The sequence below is a fragment of the Canis lupus genome, chromosome 21, assembly GCF_048164855.1.
Source record: "Canis lupus baileyi chromosome 21, mCanLup2.hap1, whole genome shotgun sequence".
NCBI classification, from domain to species: domain Eukaryota; kingdom Metazoa; phylum Chordata; class Mammalia; order Carnivora; family Canidae; genus Canis; species Canis lupus.
Genome location: NC_132858.1, coordinates 30,159,408 through 30,173,482, shown reverse-complemented (window position 1 = coordinate 30,173,482; position 14,075 = coordinate 30,159,408). Strand labels below are relative to the sequence as shown.

Below are 14,075 nucleotides of genomic sequence, written 5' to 3'. Positions count from 1 at the left end.
GGGCACCTTCACAGAGACCATCTAATTCCTATGTAGAGAGGAGACCACTTAAAATAACGTGACCTACTTACTACGGTGGTTGGATACCATCGTGTCTATGTTGAGATCAAGGCAGGTTCATTTGAGGTCATGGTGGGGTCCCTTGACATCTTTCAGCAAACCGTGACTCTAGCTCTACCAGACGAGGTAGACTTGGAAGTAGAGGAAATGTGCTCAATGTAGCAGCCAAAACTGTACTCCTTGAGCTTTAGTGGACCTGTGGACGCAGCGTCTCCCCCTGCCAGAGGGTGCCCCTCTGCCACCACCGGGTTTTGCTACTGGGATCAAGCCTCCTGGTCAGACTGCAGGTGAGGGTGTGCCTAGGAAGCTCAGCAGAAACGTTTGCAGAGAGTTAGTCCTCAGTAGCCAGCCTCCTCCATTTCTCCTCCGCATCACTTGAGCCCCTTTGGTACACGCCTGGACTAGAGCTGGTTGGTGTCCTTGGCTTTCTGAGCTCTCCTACCACCTTTTGCTAAGTGCCATGGTGGCCAATGCCTGTTCAAGCATTCGAGCTAAGCACCTAGGGCATTCATGGACTGATGTGGAACCTCTGCACACGGAAAACCACCTTCTGTACCGCCAACCCATTCCTGGGCATCCCAAGCATGAAGACGACTCATTTCCCCTTATTCTCCCAAGAGGGCCAGTGGGAAGGCTGTTGTCACCAAGCCCTTGTAAAGAACCAAGTCTCCTTTCTTTCAGGGTCAGTGAAGCCCAGAAATGTCCCGCCTGTGTCTCTTGTCTCCTCCCCAAGCACCAAGAAAAATGCCAGTAATTAAAGTACTAGGCTTACAGAAGGAAAAAACTGCAGGTCCCAGGGGATGAACCAAGGGGAATAGTTCAACACCTCTTTGCCTAAAGGTGTTTCCCCGTGAGGTAGTAGACCTATTTGAACCTAAATAAGGGATGGAGCAGGGGAAAAAGAAGCCAGTGGGTTTTGAGCACCAGCACTGTGACAGACACTGTGCTGGGCACTTTTACATAAATGATCCAATACTTGAGGCAACTGTATGGGTGTCATCATAACAATGTTACCAACCCAACTGGGTTGTTGAGTACAGAAATCACTCCAGAAATATTAGTTATTATTCTTCCCAATTTAAAGCTAAGGAAATGGAAACCAGGTAGCTGAAGTGACTTGTCCAAAAGCCTTAAAGCTTGAAGTTGGTAAAACTTGGTATCCGATAAAATTCATATCTGCGTGGCTCCAACACTCATGCCTGTACCACTCCATCATGGGGCCTCTATTCCAGGGCCTGGTCTCTTATATCCCAGTTCTAGGCACCATTGCATAGAATTGCAGATGTCTGGGACTTTCTTAGCAGTGGCCTGAATAATGAAACTGATTCATTCTCCCTTTGCCAGGAGAACCACCCCCCTAAAAGGCCAATCTGTGCGTGAGAAGAAACCCCCTCCAAGTCTACCAAGGAAAGCACCTGCTGGCTCAGCCTCATCCAAAACTCAAGAGATCTATCCAAAGCCAGCCAGTGTGGAGAGGAGATGCAGCAAACTTTACGTCCACCCAGCCATGTTTACTCCTCCACTGAGGAAGCAAGCCCTTTGTGTGGCCCTAGGGAGGAGTTAGAAACCCCCCAGTCCAGTCTTCCAAGAAAGCTGTCTTTAGGGGAGAACAGCAGTAAATATGCATTTGGGTTGGCCAGTGATCCAAGTTCTCCTGTCCTCCTTTAGAAACTGGCATCCCTGCTCATGTTCCCGATTCTGAAAACTTCAGGAGCTAAGGCATTAGCACCATGGGGGAGATGAGCCACAGCATGCGTAATGCAAGCTGTTCTACGATCCCCTTCCCCTGTTAAGTACGTGTTTTCATTACTTACCCTGATCGAGGTACATTCAGTCTTGGGAAATACTTCTTAGAAGCCAGCATATTTGGAGGTTTGAGAGTGACATTTTTAGGGACCACTTGCACGCTGGAAGAAAGGGACTAGAATCCCACCACCAACCCCCGTTTTTTGTGTTGCCACCAGCATTCAAAATTCTCAGCTTTCCACCTCCAAACAATTGCAGTGTTCAACTTCAGAACAGTTAAGACACTATCTCTTCTTCACACACCTTCATTATCAAGGGGCAAGCTCTTTCAAATGCCTTCCTCCCTCCCTACGCTACTCTGCTAGACACCCCAGAGAACCAGATGATAGGGTTTCCCATGCCTTGTCAGATGAAAGGCACATTTGGGAGAAGGGACTCAGAGGGTCACCCAGGAATATCTAGAGTGGGTTTCATGGTGAGGATCTAAGCAAAGACGAGGAAGCCAGAGCAAGCACACAATAGGTGACTAAAGCTACAGAGGTAGTGTGGGGTAGGGCTCAGGATGCCAGCATGCTCTAGTTTAGCAGAGGCTAAATAGAAGAGGACCAGAGCTTGAAAAGCACAGACTATAGGGGGGAAAAACTCTCTGAGGGGTGCTTCAAGATGCCTCTGTGAGTTTGGCTCTAATTTTGTGGTTGATAGACCGTTGCCTACCATACGTGAATTTGGTAGGTGGGAAGAGCTCAATCACGAGTTCATGAATTAGCTACACTTTTTATCTTTTCACTGTTGAAAATGCCTTGAAACTAGCTGCTTGGATCACTATATCTGATAGGCCAACAGGAAAAAAATGGGCTCCACATTTCTTTAATTGGTAGTCCAATAAATACAGGCTGTGGCGCAGAGCAAGAATGCACTAACATATTTGCTGGACTGGCCAGTTTTTTTGTACTTATTGGCAAGGCTATGAGTTAAGTAACAGATTGAGTCTGAATCATGTCATGAGACGAGAGACTTGCAGCTCACCTGTGATAACCCGGCATCTTCCATTAGCTCTGGCTTACCAATAAAAGTGGAAATAAAATGAGGTGGATATGATTTCTGGGTATGGTGGGTTTTCCAAGAACCACACTTTTTGTAGTGATTGTCTTTGAGAAGGAGAGCACAATGACCTAAACAAATTCTGATTTGGTCAATCCTGGCGTCTGTTTTATGGATGAGATTAGCATTGTGAGGCCGGACTAACATCTATCGCTTGGCTGGGGATCCCTGAAGGGCATTTGGGTCAATAAGAAGCAACAGCAGACAAATCTTACAGCCTAACAGGGTGGATCTCATGACCACTGGGCTTCTAGACAGTGCTGGCAAATGTCACTTACCTCACCATCCAGGAACCTGTGGTTCAGAACCCATGAAGAAAAGCCTTGGGCCTCAAATGAGAATGTCTAGAGTGAAGCCATCACAATGTGGTAAAATGAAATGCAAATTTAATTGGAGGGGGGAAAAAAAGTCTAGATGATTCCATCCTATGTTCAGGGGCAGTCCAATTCTGAGAACCTTTCTCCTTCTCTTCTTCCTACCTCCACGTTCTCAGTCAGTCCACACAGTCTTTCACTATAAGCTCTTTCACTATATCTGACTGAGATGAAGGGATTTCTGGTCTTTCCTTCTAGTTTTAACTACGTCACACCCCGATACCTTGAGTACCTTCACTGAGTGTGACTGCTCTGGCAGAGAGTCTTGCACCTTCAATTAGGATGGGCTGTGGCTTTCCTGACCTAGGGACTGACGGCTGGGCTGCTGGGCATGAAGCGGGGATAGGAGAGAGGGGAAACTAACGTGAGCCATCTGAATATAACTCAGCAGGGAACTTGCCAAACAGTGAGCAAAGCCGCTGCCCATGGAATGGGAGCCCGGGAGAAAGCGGGGTGGGTCGTGAATGGAAGAAGAATGGTGATCAGGACGGGGTAATTATGGCGAAGGGTTAAGAGGAAAGTGAATGTAAGCGGCAACATTGCAGAAAGCACGAGGCAAAGGATGAGGTGGGTCCTGGGTGTCTGAGGACTGCTTTGAAAACTCATCTGGTCTCCTCTTGATCACTGGCGCTCCTACAACAAGCAAGAATGAAAGGGATATGGCGTCAGCAACCTATAGTTCATCACTCACAGTTCCCTGTGAGCACGCAGTTCCAGGCTCTCCCCTCCCCTCCTTCAGTGATATTAGTTTGCCTTCCCTGGGAGTGGCCCGGTCTGGGGTGGGGGGTGAGGGGGCAGATCCTCAGGGCTACAGTTGGATAAAGGGATGCTCAGCCTTACCAGCAGATGGCCAAATAGGAGTTCACTTTAGATTGGCAGGTCGGGACCAACTTAATCACCAAGAAGTCACATTTCTGGCAAAGCAGAGCTTGTGGTAGTAACAGGCCATCCAGAGAGACCTGCTTCCACTGGTAGCTCAGGGCCAGGAAGTTACATCACCGACGAATATTTTTAACTGCACCAGTTTCTTTAAGACAGTGACAGCACCCAGAAGGTGCTGCGGAAACCCTACTCTCGGATCTGTTGCGTTATTACCAGGTACCATTCTGATCCCATTATGACATCACTCTGCCTATGGGAGAAGGGGCAGCCGGCAGAAAATCATGAGGTAGGGGTGGAGGAGGTAGGTAAACTGGGCGTGGCTGATGTCCCATTATGGAGATTCAGAGATACAGCAGTGAAATTGCGGACCCAGCACCCCACCCAAAGGGGAACGGGAATCCTGTGACTCGCCCACATCTCAAATCCCCAGAAAGAACCAACGTGGAAATGCTTTGAGTTTCTTCTGCATTAAGTGAGAAAGTTTACATCTTTGCATGGTACAGGAGAGTTGAAATAATATTTGGGATTCTCTCAGGGACCTAGATACCTTTGAAATGGGTGTTGGCGAGAGACGGGCCTTAAGAAAGATAAGTGGCCATGGAATTTCTAATTCCCAAGTGACTCAATATCAAGGGAGCTTAATTATGAGCCAGCTTGAAACAGGGAAAGCAGTGACTCAGGCCAGGATCTATATGTAAAGATCAACGACGTGGCTCCACTGTCTTTATTTTCTGCAGTTAAAAAGCCCAGTCTGGACCTCGGTTTCAACCTGCGTCAACCAGAAAGTCAGAACTGACACTGTGAGTGAAGGTCTGGTCCTGACTCTGCCATTTGCTCCTACCCCAAATCTGGAACATGTCACTCAATATCTTAAATTCCCAACTTCTATAATGAGCGTCCTGCTACCTGCCTTACCCACCTCACAAGATTTTATTTCTAAAATGTAGGTGTGAACATGTCCCACAGATTTAAAAAGGCCTCGCCTCTGTAATGGGAATTCTTCTCAGGCACCGTGGTAGTGACCCCGAGTTCTTCAGTCTGGGCATCACAGCGAGAGCACAGACTGGGCAAGCACTATCATGTACTTAATCGTCTCATGCGCTGAATTTTTTTTAAAAAGCCAGGTCGAAATGCTCTAGAATCCAGGGATTTTAGGGAACAATCCCATAGCCAGGTATCCCCTATTATATTGAGTGGTGAGAACAAGATCCACTTCTAATTTCCCGTGGGTCCCTTGGTTCTCGCTTCTCTTTGAGTTTTCACTCAGGAGAATCCTAAGAACAAGGAGGGCCCCTCAGGACGTCTGCTGGGCTCTGGTGGTGCCAGGAACTTACTTCACCTTCTAGGTTGTGGCTGCCTTATTTGTAAAAACCCCGCCACACGTGGTTGTGGTATTAAATGAGGTCATACAAGTAAGATGCCTGAGCACTGCGATGGCACCCAGGGAACGTTAGGTGAAATTATTAAGGCAGCAGAAGAGGCCAAGCTCTGGAGTCTCATCTTCCTTGGTGCCTCAGGTTACCTTAGTTTCTCCTGGGTTCAAGGCTCCGAGAAGCTCAGATGCCTCAAATGGATCCCCACCCACAGGGCAGGGCTGGAGGACCGCTAAGGAATTTCTACCAAAGAGCCAGTAGAGGGAGCTCCCAGGTAAAACTGCTCTTCTCTAGTCTACATTTGCTTCATTTCTCCCTAAAACAAATCTCTGCCCAGAGGCCACAGACTTTTTCTCTACCAGAGACCTTTTTACTGAGGGAAAACTAGAGTGCTCAGCAGAAGACCCAAACCCAATCCTGCTCTCAGAGAGCCCAGTAGTTCTGGAACTTGGGAGGCACATTGAGTCCCATTTGGCAAGGTTCAACTCTTGGGCTCCAGGTGCAACTTGGTATAGAAAGGACAGTTCCTGTTGGGGCTGAACCAAGGAGATCTGGGGCTGAGACTTTGAGGCTAACACTTCTCTCACCGTGGAATTTGGAATGTGCTCTAGCTTTCCAGTCCCCCTCTCTCCACAGATACCTAGAGTTGTAGGCACTGAAGGACCTTTATTTTAAACTTGTTACGAGGCCGTCATGAAGCCTGGCCACTGTTAAGCAGCAGGGTGAAGGAAATAGTCCTTGCCTGCTGTTAGGAGCCTTTAGACCCAAGTAGATGAGAAGCTAAATGATGGACACGGCATGTCTTTCAAAGACCTAAGGTGCTGCCGGAAAGGGGCAACATGGATTCTGCTGAGGATCTGAGCTGAGCTTTCCCCGTCCCTTCTCTGCTCAGATTCTTCAAGTCAACCAGGTGGCCCACTCTCAGGGCACAAGACCTTTCTTCCTCACACTTAGTTTCTGGCTCACAGTTAATCAATGCAATAGTAGGAGCCCCAAGAGATAGTGGGAAATATTTCTAGTCTTTCTTACAATTAACATCTGCTCACAGCCTGATTTTGATTAGCAGTGGCCTCATTTCTTTTAGGGTACCCACGGGGCTCTGTGCCTCACCTACTTACAGGATGATACATAGCTTAGGAGGAACCCAGAATGAGGCAGAGACTTGACATATAGGAAGGTTACATATATATGAGGGCTTCCTCTCCCTCCTTCTGCTGGCGTGATATCAAGATTAACTATAGCTAATATTTATTGAGTATTTACTAATCTCAAGTACTGTGCTCATAGGTAAGTAGCACCCCATTCAATCCTTACAACAACTGAGTGAAACAGTTCTTATTGCAATTTTATATCATTTTATAGTTGAGGAGCTGGGACTTAGGCTAAATAGCCTGCCTTAAGTCAAACAGCTGTTAAGTGTAGTAGCTGGTATCCTGAAATACAGGGCAGCCCCTCTTTGAGCCCTAGCTGGATTTTCCAGAACAGACAAGAGTGGAGTTCCCTTTGGTATTAGAAGTTTCCATGAGTACGGGGAACCTGGGCACACCTTAAGTCCCAACCAGGACCGATGGAAATATCTGATGTTCCTTCTCATTCCATTGTTTCCTTTTCATAGGCCAAGTATGACCTGTCTCACGAGGAAGAATTACCACCAGGCTGAAGCAGTTCACCTCCTCTTCCCTCTCTCACATAATCCCTTCGACTCTGGACTAACAGTGGACAAGAGGGACTCGTTACATCTTTGGCAGATGCGTCGGACTTCTATAACTTGGGATGAACTGAATGACCAACATCTGGGGACCTAGTTCAAGGATAGAATTCTTTAGGGCTCATGCCTGTAAGGAAAAGGCTCTTTGGGAACTGCCATTAAGAATAACCTGGGGGGGAAAAGAAAAAGAATAACCTGGGGGAGAGAGAGGTAAACTATGGATTTTATCAGCAGCTCTCAAATCATGACTTCATCAATCCTGATCTGTAACTTCGTTGGGCTCTATTTACCCAACTCTGCTTAAGGGTTAGTGTTGGCCCCTTTGACATGGGGGCTTGGACCATGTAGAGCAAGTGCAGGCTGCAGAGCAAACCTCACAGGAGGTACTCCTCATAATCCTAGATGACAAAGACCCTGCCTTCAATCACCCCATATGCTTGGCTGCTACTACCCACCCTCCTCTTGAAGTCAAGACAAGGAAGCTGTCCAGTGAGAAGGTAGGCTTCTGATGACATGGAGGAGAAAAAAAATGAAGGAGCTACTGCCTTGAAGAGCCTGAGAACCACTGGCGACAGGAAGAAGAGAGGACTCAGGCCCAGTCTTGTCTTGTCCTTTCAGCTCCATGTCTCTAGGACTGACACCAAATGTTTTGACTCATGGAATAAGTTGCTGCTGCCAGCCACCAGTAGGAGCAAATACAGAGGTTCTAATGGGCTTCAAACAATATGTTAAGTTGCAAATCGAAACACAACTTTGGTCTGGATTGTAACTCGGGAGAATTATTAATGTTTTGATTGGGTCTCAGACTCATGCATACAAGGGGCTTATTACGATTAGGGATTTATGGTCTGGTTGACTTCCAGGCCTTGAAATGGATGCACCAAGCCCTCAGCAGGGACCAGACCAGCCTGCATCATTCTGCAACCTGGCTTCATGTGCATCCTGCTTAGTTAGAGAGTATTTATATTTTCCTTGAACTCCCCTTCAAATGCCTAACAGTCCCCCACGAGGGACTTGAACGGGTGGGATATTAGGGACAGAGATGCCTTAAGAATAGAGGAAACGCTAATAACAGCAAGAATCCAACTGACCGCTTTTCATACACCAGGCAGTGTCCTAAGCTCTTCATATGTATTCATTTACTTATTGTAACCACAGGAGGTGGGTACGATTATTATCCCCATCTCATAGATTGAGGAAACAGAGAGGTTACTGAACTTGTCTGAGGTCTCCGAACTATCTAGTAGGCAGGGTTTGCATCCAGGCTCCCTGGCTTGTGTTCTGAGTCTCTCTTCTTAACAGAAAGATCTCTGAAGTGCTGGGAGGGGCTGGGCATGTATAGGTCCCAGGGGAAAAGGAATCCTTATTCAGTCTTGCGTTGTATTTGCTGTCAATTGTCTCTGGAGTGCCAGACATCGTGGGGACAAGTGGGACCAGGGAAACCTATTGTCTGAGGTCTGAACAACCACTGACCCCCTGCATCCCACAACCATAAAGGAAGACTGGTAACAAGGACAAACTTTACATTAGACTCATACATGCTTATTCTTCCAGACGCCTTAGGAGCTCCGTAAGGACAAGAATTATTCAGCTTGCTCTGAGCAGCACTCATGATATTGCATAAATTATAGGGTTGGTCAACTCTGACCCTTGCTTCAGAGATGAGGTCATGAAAGGCCAAGTGAATCACCTAAGTTCTCTAGGTTAGGGCAGCAGAACCTCGACTAGAGCCCAGCTGACACACCTGCTTCCACCAATTAATCACAGAGTCTCTGAAGACCAGGGGACAGACAAGAGAATGTAGTGGTCGCTGATGAGTACTGAAGCCCCTACCTTCTAGAGGGGGAAAAACCCAAAGGTGTTCCTTTAATCTGTCTAAGGGAAGTAAAACCTGGAGGGAGGGTCACCTTGCCCCAGGTCACAGGCCAAAGGAATGACCTCATTGATTTCTGCTCCCAAATGTTCAGCTCACCAGATTCCTTGAACACAATATAGGTGGTAAAGCTTTTAAAATTCTGAGAGTTTATAAATAGCAGGTTAATGTAGAGTGGGAGAAATCCTCATGCCTTGGTGGAAATGACTAACAAAGGAGTTTTCAGGGAGGGCTAGTGGCTATTTTACTATTCCTTAAAAAAAAATCCTCTCCCTAAATGATTCATTTTCCAAATATGTGTTAATTCAATATAGAAAAGTAAGTAGAAGCAAATATCCCTTGTAGTGAACTGGGATCCTAACTCCTGTCCTAGATTGAGGCCACTCCTTGGAAAGCAGATCTTCCCACGCTCAGTGGTTTTTTAATACCCAAGATGTAGTGGTCAGGGTAAATCCTATTGTTCTGAGACCCATGAACCCTAATGTAATCATCCCATGAGCTTCAAATAGGATGAACTGCCACAAAATCCTGGCCCCCTCACCAAACATACCAAGTGTCTGGAACAAAAAAAAAAAAAAGTGGATTTTAATGGATGGAACTTCTTCTATTTCAAATGATATATCCACACCAATTAACATGCTCATATGAGCACATGGATGAAAGGATTCCTGACAGAATGAGACACAGGACAGAGGAATCTGGAACAGGGAAAGGAAGCCTGTGGTGGATTATTGGTCAAGCAAGGGCTTTGTAAGTTCCTAAGAACCTAGGGTTGGTAAAGGTCTTACCAAAGGAAGAATGTGAATTGCTAACGGCCTTTTTTTACCTTCTAGACTTGCCATGATGGCAAGCGGGATCCATGTCTTAATTATCTCTGTATCTTCAGAGCCTAGTATATGACATGCTGTCTAGTGGACCCTCCATACATTTTTGTTGAGTTCCCAATTTTTCATGAGGCCAAGGGGACCGGGTAAGGGGTTACTTTCTTCTGTTCTCCACTAGGAATAAAGCCACTGAAACTCAAGATCTAGAAGGAGAGTAGAAGGTCATACTTGCCTCCAAGGAATCCCTGAGGGACACTCACAATGCCCAAGGAGGACTTGGAGATTTGCCCCAGTGGATAGGAGGAAACTCAAGTCTTGCCTCTGGGCTCCATCGAGCCAAACACAGATAATCTTCTCACATCTATACTGTTGAGGTCCAGATCTGTGCTAACCATAGACTGAGCCCCTCTCCCCCTACCTGGATGTCTCCTCTTTTCAGGAAAAGAACTTACGGGCTTGGAGTTGAAGCAAAAAGTCCAGGAAAGTTTCCGAGGCCTCTCCCTGCCTTAGCAGTATCAATGGAGAAGAGTTCCTTTGGCTATCAGAGGGTAAGGTGGGGAAAGATCGATTTTACCCAGCATCTCCCAAGAGGAGTCCCAGCGTATGTGGGAAGGTCTAAGAACACCCTGGTATCTTCACAGGAGGAAGAATCCACCCAGGAAAGAAAAGCACCTGGTAGAAATGCCACAGCACGACATGCCATGAGAAGGTGCTCCCACCACTTCTCTAATGTTTCCTTGGCTCCACCAGGGACCAGAGGTACGATCATGAAAACAACAGTAAAAGAAATAACACTAACTCAGTGAGTCAGCATCATATACTTTTGAGGTAGGTACTGTTATTTCTCAAATTTTAAATGTCAAGAAACTGAGGCTTAGAAAGTTTAAATAACTTGTCATAAGTCACATAACCAACCAAATACAGAAGCCAAGACCTGAACCCAGGTCTGTCTGCCTGCAAACCTTGAACTATTCACCATCAGACTGTATTCAGGAAACTGTGAGAGTCCTACCTCCCAGAGTCTACCTCTGCTAACTGAGATGGGAGAGAGAGGAAGACATGATTTAAAAAAAATTGTAACCTCTGCTTATGGGCACACACAGCCCGGTGCAACGCCTGTATCACATACGTGGAATACTCCAGAGTGCTCTTGGACAAGCCACCTAATGTCTCACTTCATTCTCGACAGGGTAGGTATTACAGTGTGAATACTCCCGTTGTTCAGGCGAGGTAAGCAGGCCACAATGAAGCTAAATAATTTGTTCAAGATCACACATTCCCTTGCTTGCTTGAATCTATGTGGTCTGAGGCCGAATCCTTGGCTCTCTCAACTGCAGCACATACCATATATGCCATAATCACGAGACATGCTCAGAGTCAACTAGCGTTTATTAAATACGCACCATGGCCCAAGCACTGTGCCGGCCTCTTTCACAAACAATAAGTAATTATTCATCGATTGGCCTTCCCATCCACTAACTGGGCTGTTGCTGTAGCAGCTTCCAAGTCCCATAAAGGTCACACAAAAGCAGAAGAGTGATTCCTTTCCCTCTTTTCTCTAGGTACTCCTAGTAACTTAGTCTAAGCTAAATGTCTCACAAAGGGGTGTTCTCTCACCTAAAGGACCACGCAAGAACGAAAAACTAGATTAAGGCTGAAAACACAATTCTCAAAGCCCCTGAACCCACGATGGAGGGTCAACGGTGTCTTTGTTCCCTAGGTTGGATGCATTTTTAATGCCATCTGATTTCCACTCTAGTCCACCTCACATTCCTGAGGTGTCCTCTAGCTTTGCTCCTTCGAGGGTAAGGAGGCAGTTGATGACAGAAGGGAAAATTTCCTTTCCATTACGGTCCATCAGAATAATATAGGACTATCTCCCTCTTGACTCTTTGAGCCTTAAGCCCGACTGTCAGTTGAACTGTCGATGTCAGTTGAACCTACTGCCGAAGTCATTTTTGAGAACCTGCCGTTAAATGATTAGCACCGTTATTCATGAAGCAAGCTAAGTTTTATTTTATTCATGTGTAGACGGTGAAATCTAAGTACATATCAGGCAAAGGGTCTGTTTGATGGAGCCAAGCTCAGAAGTGGTGGGGAGGGACCGGATGGCTACTTCATTTCCAGGCCAGGCTCTAACCCAAGGCTTCGGCAGACTCAGAAGGGATCAGCAGATGACTTCTGTCTTCCAAGCTGTGATACTGTCACCATGAACTGGTGGGCTTTTCGCAGAGTGGGACTTGGTTAGAGGAGAAGACAATCCCAATGCATCAAAAATGGAGGCTGCTGAAGGATCTTGTTTTTTTGTTTTTTGTTTTTGTTTTTGTTTTTTTTCTCCTGCAGATGGGATTATTGCCTTGATGAGGGAGCATGAGCAACAATGTTCTCAGTCTGGTATCTGGGTTACTTCTCACCTCCTCCCGCCTAGTCTGGCTTCTTGGGTGTGCAACTTGTGTGGTCATACACGGCCCTGTGCTCACAAGGGCTTCATGCTTGGTTTACTACTCTAACGTCATTGTCTTGAAGTTGATAATTTTGCCTTTGAACTTGGGTTTTGTAAGTCAAGTCTGTGGGACAGTGGACAGTGTGCGGGTGGAGAAGATACGCGCCATGGACACGCTCCCCATCCCTTGCTGCCCGATAGTGCTGGCGGTCCCTCGAGGGTAGAGAATTCCAGTGGGAGCTCAAGAGACTCAAAGCCAGGGAGACGCAAGTCTGGGAGTAAGTGGGGGCATTGACGGTACTGAGACGTAGTGCCACTTGCTCCAGAACTCGCTTCAAACGTGGAAAGACAGCAGTGGGGTCCTTTGCAACACTAGTGGACAAAGGACCCTAACATATAGTTTCTTCTTTGCACCCCCCCGCCCCCGTATTTGCCACCCATCTATGGCAGAAATGATGATGTAGGAGGAAAGGGAAGGACTGGACAGCTAATAGGTCATTTTCCTCATCAGGGAGCCCAAGTCAGAGAGCATTGGTAGAATGTTTGCATTCAAAAAGAAATAAAACCAGTTGAGTACATTTTGTTCAATGTTTCCGTCACTCAGGTAAGAACAGGATACCTACGCACGTACGACTGATGAAATATGAATTGCATAATTCAGGTGAGTCTGCAAATAAATGCTCTTGTGTAGCACGCAACAATATAAAGATGGATGGTAAACTTCATGCTGATAAGTTACATTTTAATTTTTTATTTAGCACAGTAAACAGCAAATAAAAAACACGACAAATTGAGAGAAATACTCGAGGAAAAAAGTTTTATGTTTTAGCGCCTCTGTCAGCACTTTTTTTCCTGCTTTTTGAGCAAGGAGTCCTACATTTTCATTTTATACTGGGCCCCACAAATTATGTAGCTGGCCCTGCTCCTGCCCTGATTTTTCTTTTGAGAAACGAAGGTGAAAAAGACCAAAAAACCCCCAAAGGTGAAGCCCCGGGGCTCATGCAAAGCGCTGAAGGGAAAAGCTGCACTTGGTTCTTCTCCTGATGGGCCTACGGGCACTCGCGGCCGGGCCTGCAGCGCCGAGGACACCAGCGCTCCTGAATGAGTACGAGGAGACCCAAGGCCGGCGCAGGGTCACCAGGTGCACTCAGGGCCCAGACCCGCCCTGAGTGGGGACAGCAGGTGGAGGCGAGCGCGTGGGCAGAGAAATCCGTGCGAGGCACACACTTGTGCCCGTGGGGGTCCCGGCCCCGCAGGCCCCGCAGGCCAGGGGGCACCTGGCACCTGGGGGACCGTGACGGGTGGCTGTGCGTGGGCCTCTGGGGTCCCTGGGATGCACCGCGGGTGGCCGGGGACACCGAGGAGTTTGGGGGCCCGGGAGGACCCGCAGGGCTGCCCTGGCCACCCGCTCCTCGCCCTTCCCGTCAAAAGGGGACACACATTTGCTGACTTAGGTAAAGAACAGAAGTGACTGCCTTCCCAGAGGAATGACGCCAGAGACCCTAGTGGCCTCCGCGGCTGTCGAAGGCTGTCCCTCGTCTTTCCTGGGCACAAGGTGGGGGGCAGTGCCCGGGCCGGGGCTTCCGCAGCCGTGGGCAGTGGGTGGGGAGCACTGGCCCGCTCTCCCTCCTCCCAAGGGGGTCCTCGGGGTCGCAGTCGGCGCCCCCTGCTTGCTTAGCCCGAGGCCTCAG

General features: G+C 47.5%; 2 long non-coding RNA genes across 4 annotated transcripts; one reads left to right on the top strand and one right to left on the bottom strand.

The window, feature by feature from the left end:
- Positions 1-3,276: 3,276 nt before the first annotated feature.
- On the bottom strand, positions 3,277-4,447 carry LOC140612934 (uncharacterized). Its single transcript, XR_012014059.1, has 2 exons — positions 4,122-4,447; positions 3,277-3,914 (listed from the first exon to the last, which is right to left on the bottom strand). It is a non-coding gene; the product is annotated as an uncharacterized lncRNA (long non-coding RNA).
- Positions 4,404-13,169, top strand: LOC140612933 (uncharacterized). 3 transcript variants are annotated; one of them, XR_012014057.1, is made up of 5 exons: positions 4,404-4,635; positions 7,152-8,405; positions 10,381-10,489; positions 10,583-11,131; positions 12,989-13,157. It is a non-coding gene; the product is annotated as an uncharacterized lncRNA (long non-coding RNA). The 3 variants fall into 3 exon arrangements; XR_012014058.1 differs by having other exon boundaries at positions 4,406-4,635; positions 10,583-10,700; positions 12,989-13,150; XR_012014056.1 differs by having other exon boundaries at positions 4,407-4,635; positions 10,583-13,169.
- Positions 13,170-14,075: the final 906 nt, after the last annotated feature.